Genomic DNA, 8608 nt, shown 5'->3' with positions numbered 1-8608 from the left:
AATTTTAAGTACGCCTTTGGAGTGGCTCATACATTTGGAAAAATTTGGATTGAACCAGGTCTTATTAACAGCAAAGGCCAAGACCTGGTCCACGAGGAATTAATCACCCAAGTATTAAATAACCTTCAGTTGCCAAAAGAAATAACTATTGTCCATGTCCCAGGACACCAAAAAAGGCTTCCTTTAATTAAAATCCCAAACTCACAAGGTTTTCAACAAAAATAACATTTGCTGAAAGTTAACAGTGTAACGTGTGTTATCTTAACCTCTAATCTTGTGGCCTTGGGCAGTCTAGTCCACAGACATGAAGGAAGTTTGCTTTGGGAAAAAACAGTTATCATCTTTGACATTTAAAAAAAAAGGAGAATTTATGTAAAAGGAATCTTATATGGTAAATTCTCATCCTAAACTAAATTAACTGGTTGTTTAAAGAAGGGGATGTTTACAACAAGTCAGAAAGTTAAGTCATGCCAAAGATTGTCTGTGAAAGTCGTGAAAAATGTTATAAAAGGGAATTTATGCAAGAAATGTTGTATAATTTAAAAGTAATTAGGCCTTCTGAATGTAAAACTATTGAAGAAACAGTTTATGTGCAAGGTATGTAAGGAAGTAAAATATACTTTTGGTAAAAGGATTAAAAGGAGGCATAAGAATGTGGATTTTTACCTACATTAAAAGGTTAAAAAATTATTTTCAAGGTTTAAGCAAGTTTTGAAATGTTAATTGTAAAGGAAATTCTGTGTGTAAACATATTGGCTAAAGTTAAAGGGGTATCATCCAGTTTTTCTGTGAACTGGACATTAAAATAAAAGCACAATGGGTTTTTCTTAAAGCACTAACCTGCTCTTTAACAAAAATTATAAACCGTTAAAAAGAGTCTATAACAATTTTACCTTATGGTCAGACATTAAAATTGGATAAATATGTCTACAAGGTTTTATTAAAATTGAGTTTAACATTAATAGCACACTAATATAAAGGTGAAATTTAGCTTATCCAATATAAAATAATATAGGAAGCATTATCAAATATAAAATAGTGTTTGGCTTTCTTTGGTTTAAAAACTAACAAAAATAGGTGCTAAAGAGAATTCAGAAGGAAAGTGGATATTGCTAGACCAGGAAGAAATGTTATCCAAACCCCCTATGAGGGAAGTCTTGTTCCGACTGCATCAAGGGACCTACTGGAGGCCCCAAGCCATGTGTGATGCATTTGTCAGAGTTGATGGGTACATAGTAATTTACAGACTGGCTAAACAGGTTACAGACAATTGCTTAGTAAAAGATTACCCCTTGGGGGAAGGAGTCCAGGCTTAAGTCCATTCCAAAGTATCCAGATTGACTACACAGAGGTGCCTCCAATTGGTCATCTAAAGTATTTATTAGTATAATAGATCACCTTACTCATTGGATAGAAGCTATTTCCTTTTCAAGTACAACTGATAATAATGTAGTCAAAGCATTACTTGAAAATATTATACTCAGGTTTAGATTAATAGAAAACATTGATTCAGGACTCATTTCACTGTACGTCATTAAGAAATTAACCCAGGTACTGGATATAACATGGGAATATCATACTCCCTGGCAGCCACCTTCATCAAGAAGAGTGGAAAGAATGAACCAAACTATTTTTTTAAAAGCCCTTTGGGAGGCCAAGGCAGGCAGATCACGAGGTCAGGAGTTCAAGACCAGCCTGGCCAATATGGTGAAACCCCATCTCTATTAAAAATACAAAAAATAGCCTGGCGTGGTGGCACATGCCTGTAGTCCCAGCTACTAGGGAGGCTGAGGCAGAAGAATCGCTTGAACCTGGGAGGTGGAGGTTGCAGTGAGTCAAGATTACGCCATTGCACGTCAGCCTGGGCGACAGAGTGAGACTTGGTCTCAACAACAACAACAAAAAAGCCACCTAACCAAATTAGTCTTAGAGGCTTGGTTGCCATGGATAGATGCTTTCCCATTGCCCTGTTGAGAATCTGAACTGCTCCTCGGAGAGATGTTGGCTTATCCCCTTATGAAATGTTATGTAGGTTGCCCTGTTTGCACTCCACTGCTGACATTCCCAAGTTCAAAACAAAAGATCAGTTTCTCAGAAATTATATACTTGGTTTATTTTCCACTTTCTCTTCCCTCAGAACTAAAGGTCTTTTAGCACAGGTACCACCCCGAGAGTTTCCAGTACACCAACATCAACCTGAGGACCATGTCCTCGTCAAAAGTTGGAGGGAAGAGAAACTGGAACTGGCTTGGGAAGGACCCTACCTAGTGCTTCTAACCACCGAGACCACAGTTCGAACAACAGAAAGAGGATGGACTCATCACACCTGGGTCAAAAGAGCACCACCCCCTCCAGAATCATGGACAGCTATTCCAGGGCCAACTCCAACCAAGCTAAAGCTAAATGGGTTTGATTCTCTTATATTGCATCTCTTTCTTTTCCCCTTCTATTGCTAGTCCTCTCGTTATTAATGTAACTAGGTCAAGTTTGCCCCAAACTATTAGTTTTGATGCTTGCCTTGCGATGGTCTGTGGAGATTTGCCAAATCAGAGGCAACTTTCCACTTCAGAAAAGTATCTTTGTCCTTCCTGGCTCTCCTCAGACTGAAAATCTGTTAAACGAGATCAATTAGTCTGGGAAGATTTTGATGATGATCCCAGTATGAACTGGGAATCTTGCCCTCCAAGAACAGAACTTTTATGCCACAGCTGGTCTAATGTCTTATGGACTACCAAGGAGCAAGGATGGACCGCCTCATTGTCAGATGAACCAATGTTTCCAGTACAGATTACCACCTCTGCTCCCTAGAGCACCGTTTCTATGGTATAGGAGCAGAAGTCTCAGGGAAGGACACCACAGGATCCTTTGAAATGTGCTTCATTGCCTCCTCACCTTCTGCAACCCGTTCTCCCTCTCCTAAGTTCTCTGCTAACCAGACCTTCTTTTGTTATGTACCCAATGATAAAACCAAAGTAGCTGTTGTAGAAGTTATAGATTTAAAACAAACTACAGCAATTGAAACAGAGTACCAGGCCGTAAATACTTGACTGAAATGGATTAAATATTCTGTTCGCATGCTAAACAAAAGTGACTGCTTGTGCGACAGGCAGGCCAGAGACCCACATTGTCCCCTTTCCTCTTGGGTGGTCCTCTCATGGACAGGGCATGAGCTATGTGGTAGCTCTCTTCCAGAACCCCACAGCCTGGGGCAATGAGTCATGCAAAACTCTTTCACTGCTGTTCCCTTTCACCGCTGTTTCCTGAAGTCAAGAGCCCTGTGGGTCAGCCGGAGGGCCGTCTGGCTTCCAGCCCCTGATGTTAACTTCACCTGTGCCTTCCCGGCAGGGGGGAAAAGTTAGCATTTCTTGGAGACTTAACAGAGTGCAGTGAAACCAAGCTTTTTCAAGAGCTTACCAATCAATCTGCCCTTGTTCATCCCGGAGCAGATGTGTGGTGGTATTGCAGGAGACCATTGCTGGATACTCTGCCAAGTAATTAGAGCAGCACTCGTGCCCTAGTCCAGTTGTCATCCCTTTCACCCTAGCATTCTGTCAACACGATAAAAAAGAAAATTGTAAAAGAAGTGCTTTACATGGGTCCTTTGACCCCCATGTTTATATAAATGCTACTGGAGTTCCACGAGGAGTACCAGATGAATTTAAAGCCCGAGATCAAATAGCTGCAGGATTTAAGTCAATATTTTCGTGGGTGATGATTAATAAAAATGTAGATTGGATAAATTACATCTATTATAATCAGCAGCAGTTTATTAATTACACCAGGGATGCTGTCAAAGGAATAGCAGAACAATTGGGTCCCACTAGCCAGATGGCCTGGGAAAACAGAATGACCCTAGATATGATATTAGCAGAAAAAGGTGGTGTTTGTGTTATGATTAAAACTCAGTGTTGTACCTTATCCCAAACAGCACTGCCCCTCTGGGAACATAACAAGGGCCTTACAAAGACTTACCGCTCTATCCAATGAACTAGCTAAAACTCTGGAGTTGCTAATCCTTTCTCAGGGTGGCTAGAAAGGTGGTTCAGTAATTGGAAAGAAATCATAGCCTCAATTCTTACTTCTCTTGCAGCCGTAATAGGTGTGCTCATTCTTGTTAGGTGTTGCGTCATACCATGCATCTGTGGGCTAGTGCAAAGATTATAAAAGCAGCACTTACTAAAATCTTCCTTAACTCACCTCCACTTTATTCAGATAAACTTTTTCTTTTAAAGGATTAAGTCGAGCAGCAAAGCCAAGACATGTTAAAAAAGTTTGAAGAGGAAGTACTATGAAAATTGAAAGGGAGAAATTGTAGGACATAATAAATTCCTCTTCAAATGTTTTAGCCTGTAAATTGTTAAGTACAATGAGTTCTCAGATCCTCTCCAAGGAACCAATGTATCAGTATGTTCAGGTCCCCTGTTCTTTGTTCTCCATTTTAAAGTTAAACTTCCTTGTTCTCTTTGCCTCCTTGCCCCTAGTTTCAGTAAACAACCTTTTCCACCAGTAGTGGTAGTTCACATCGGTAGTTCACACCTATTCCCCAATCACCTGCTCTTTTCTGAGTTACCCCTGATCACCTGCACTGACCTGAGTCACCTTTAGTCACCTGTTCCTAACTGTCCTTCCCGCCAAACTACTCACTCCACCACTCCAACTCATACCCTGCTCTCTTTAAAACAGCCAGTCAGAATTAGCTTAGAGTGCTGTCCAACCCTAGTCAATAGGGGCACGACACAGCAGTAGGGACTACCTGCGTCAGGAATAAAAACCCCTTCCCCTCCCTTGTTCAGGTGTGCTCTCAACATTGCTCCATCCACGAGTCACACCCTTCTATAGAAGTAAAATTGCCTTGCTGAGAAAATTAAATTTATGTTCGAGTGCTATTTATTTTGCAGCACCAAAAATTTGCTTCTAACAAAGGTGTTGTAAGAGTTCAAGAAAGAGGAAAGAAACATGAAAAGAGGCCCAACAGTCAAAGACAGGTTTATTTTAGAGAATAAACCTGAGCGGGGCCTCTATCCAATTTAAGTCAGGAGTGCTCTTTCTTACATACTAAGGGTGTTTATTGGTTTCAGGGTGAGAGAGCTTATCACAGGCTTGGAATGTTCCTGTGTAGGGGAGAACTCTATTGAGGGTTGGAATGTCTCTGTTTGGAAGGGTGTTGTCTTGAGGCTGACATCTCTCCAGCTGGAGGGGAGGTTATCTCCGGGCTGGCATGTCTCTGGTTGGGGAGGGCTTTAACTTATGGTTGGAATGTTTCTGGTCAGAGACGTCATTTGTAGTTTATGGTCATGCTGACCTTAGCCATTAGGCTGATGCCCTTTGGATTTAGGTGGTTTTTGATCAAGGGGAACTTTAGAAGAGTGGTGCTTGTCCAAGATGGTGATACTCCTGCTCTGTCAATCCAGACCTTATAGTTATAAAAAGGATGAGAGGCAGAGTGTTCTTTCTGGCTACTTCCTGCTGATGAGGGGACGGAGCGTTTTCTGGTCTTGGATTAACTGTAGTAGTAACGCTATTTGTGGATGTTTTTGGGTTAAATGGCCATGATCCTGTCAGTTAAAAATCTTTGAAAAAAGTTAATTAGGCAGGGTAAGAACATTAGTCCTAGGCATATTATTAGGAGAGGTCCCAGGAATGGGATGACCCATGCTATGATTTTGTTCCCAAACCAAGAATCTATTTGGTTGTTTTGGTATTCCCTTAGCTTTTTAGCCCTTTCCTTAAGTATTTCAGCAGCGTCTCTTACTAGGCCTAATTGGTTGGTATAGAAACAACATTCCTCACCCAATGACAGGCAGAGGCACATGTTTGGAAAGGCCCATGTGTTATTTTCTGTTAGTAACCATTATTCCTGCTATGAGGATAATAATTAAGCAAAATGGTACAGTAATTGAGATTCTCTGTCTGATATTCCACCCTGAGGGTGCTACAGTACATAGTCCTACGGCAAATAGTAGAGTGAGTAAAACAATTCCCACAACGGTGGTGTAATAAATACTTTCCATTAAAAAGGTTTAATATTTGTCTTAAAAGGAGAGGTAGGAACATCTAAAAGTATTTGGTGAGGTAGGGGTGAGACTGAGTAAGATAAGTAGTTCTCACTCAGTTACTTACTTTTTATGAGCTTAAGGTTTCCTATTTCTTTACATTCATATTTAGGATATTCCTTTGGGCTATCAGGGGTTGCTTCCTCAGCTTTCTAGGTTTTGACTCGAGTGTGATGTATCCAGAAATTGATTCCTGGTTTTTTGTTTTGTTTTGTTTTTTAAGATGGAGTCTCGCTCTGTCTCCAGGCTGGAGTGCAATAGCACAATCTCGGCTCACCACAACCTCCGCCTCCTGGGTTCAAGTGATTATCCTGCCTCAGCCTCCCTAGTAGCTGGGATTACAGGCATGTACCACCGTGCCCAGCTAACTTTTTTATATTTTTGGTAGAGATAGGGTTTCACCAAGTTGGCCAGGCTGGTCTCGAACTCCTGACCTCAAGTGATCTGTTTGCCTCGGCCTCCCAAAGTGTTGGGATTACAGACGTGAGCCACTGCACCCGGCCCAGAAGTTGATTCTTGTAAGAGATGCTGTCCCAATTACCCTGGGTTCTGTGGACTCACTAGATGTGGGGGTGAAGGATTCCAGGCACTCTCAGTTATTAGTTGTCAGTGCCAGCAGTGAAGAGGTTTCCTCCTGTGATGGTTGGGGGGCTTAGAGGCAGTGCCTGCTGAAACGTCTAGTTTTCAATTCATAGGGCTTTAAGAAAGCAAAGCTTATTTTGGAAACTCGTAGTCAGAAAAAATAGAATTTAATTTAAAATAATAAAAATTGAAAAATATTAGGCACCACTAGAATTTAACAACAGGTGTGCTATAATTTTTGAAACGTAATTTTCTCTCTCCAGTTTCCCTTTTTTTTTTTCCCAAGACAGAGTCTCGCTCTTATCACCCAGGATGGAGTGCAGTGGCACGATCTCAGCTCACCGCAACCTCCGCCTCCCGGGTTCAAGCGATTCTCCTGCCTCAGCCTCCTGAGTAGCTGGGATTGCAAGCACCCACCACCACACCCGGCTAATTTTTTTATTTTTGTAGAGACAGGGTTTTGCCATGTTGGCCAGGCTTGTCTCAAACTCCTGACCTCAGGTGATCTACCTGCCTTGGCTTCCCAAAGTGCTGGGACTACAGGCATGAGCCACCACATCCAGCCAAGAATAATTATTTGTTACACAGGCCTTAAAAAAAAAAGTTAACAGTGTAACATGTATTTAAGACTATTGTAAAAACAGTTTACATATACTTTTAGTAAAAATATTATAAGGAGGCATGAGAATGTGGATTTTTACCTAGATTAAAAGGTTGAATAATTGTTTTAAGTTGAATAAAATAAAAATGAAGGTTTAAGCAACTTTTGGAAGGTTAATTGTAAAGGAAATTCTGTGTGTAAACATATTGGCTAAAGTTAAAGGTGTATCATCCAGTTTTTCTGTAAATTGAGTATTAAAATAAAAGCACAATGGGTTTTTCTTAAAGCACTAACCTGCTCTTTAACAAAAATTATAAAGGGTTAAAAAGGGTCTATAGACCAGCCACAGTGGCTCACGCCTGTAATCCCAGCACTTTGGGAGGCCGAGGCGGGTGGATCACGAGGTCAGGAGATCAAGACCATCTTGGCTAACAAGATGAAACCCCGTCTCTACTAAAAATACAAAAAATTAGCCAAATGTGGTCATGCACACCTGTAGTCTCAGTCACTCAGGAGGCTGAGGCAGGAGAATAGCCTGAACCCAGTAGGCGGAGGGTGCAGTGAGCCGAGATTGCTCCACTGCACTCCAGCCTGGGTGACAAAGCGAGACTCAGTCTCAAAAAATAAAAGGGTCCATAAAAATCTGACCTTATGATCAAAACATTAAAATTGAGTTTAACATTAATAACACACTAATATAAATGTAAAATTTGGCTTATTTGGTATAAAGTCACACAGGAAGCATTGTCAAATATAAAATGATGTTTGGCTTTCTTTGGGTTATGTTTGTATAACTATGTTATTGGTATGTGTTCCAAAGTTATGGGAGACTCCTATAATTCTGATATGTCTTAGTGTGCATTATCAGTAGTAATTATAATTGTTATGTTAAAATTTTTATGTGCCACAGAGGTAACAGATTTCTTTGTCAATTGTGTCTTTAACTATGGCTACCCTAAAACTTTTGGTCATCCATAAACAATTGTTGCCTTGTTTTGGTCCTCTGTAGAAGGGTCTTATAGTCAGCTATAAAGCTGTAACAGGTGCTCTTGAATGCAGGTTTCTGATAACTTTGGAGACTGTGACATCAGAATACAGGAAAAACAGTTAGGACTCTTGAAGAGTTCATTAATATCAAGCAGGACAGGAATTAACTGCATGAACTGAACTAATAGGAGACTGGAGTGATCTTTTTGATATTTTGCTTAAAATATTGCTAATACTTTGTTTTGCTTTTCAAAGTCAAATAAACTTTTCTTTATTTATTGTATTTTATTTTATTTTTAGACGGAGTTTCACTCTAGTTGCCCAGGCTGGAGTTCAATGGTGCGGTCTTGGCTTACCACAACCTCCTCCTCCTGGGTTCAAGCGA

The 8608-nt window shown here is 40.6% G+C and overlaps 1 long non-coding RNA gene across 1 annotated transcript in view; it reads right to left on the bottom strand.

The window, feature by feature from the left end:
• Window positions 1-3442: 3442 nt before the first annotated feature.
• Window positions 3443-8608, bottom strand: part of LOC139358485 (uncharacterized) — a 142466-nt gene continuing 137300 nt past the window's right edge. The window contains exon 3 of the long non-coding RNA XR_011613442.1: window positions 3443-3548. This is a non-coding gene — a long non-coding RNA (uncharacterized lncRNA). The remainder of the gene's footprint in view (window positions 3549-8608) is intronic.

This window comes from Macaca nemestrina, chromosome 15 (genome assembly GCF_043159975.1).
Source record: "Macaca nemestrina isolate mMacNem1 chromosome 15, mMacNem.hap1, whole genome shotgun sequence".
Taxonomy (NCBI): domain Eukaryota; kingdom Metazoa; phylum Chordata; class Mammalia; order Primates; family Cercopithecidae; genus Macaca; species Macaca nemestrina.
Note: the sequence above shows the minus strand (reverse complement) of the source record. Positions and strands in the feature narration are given on the sequence as shown.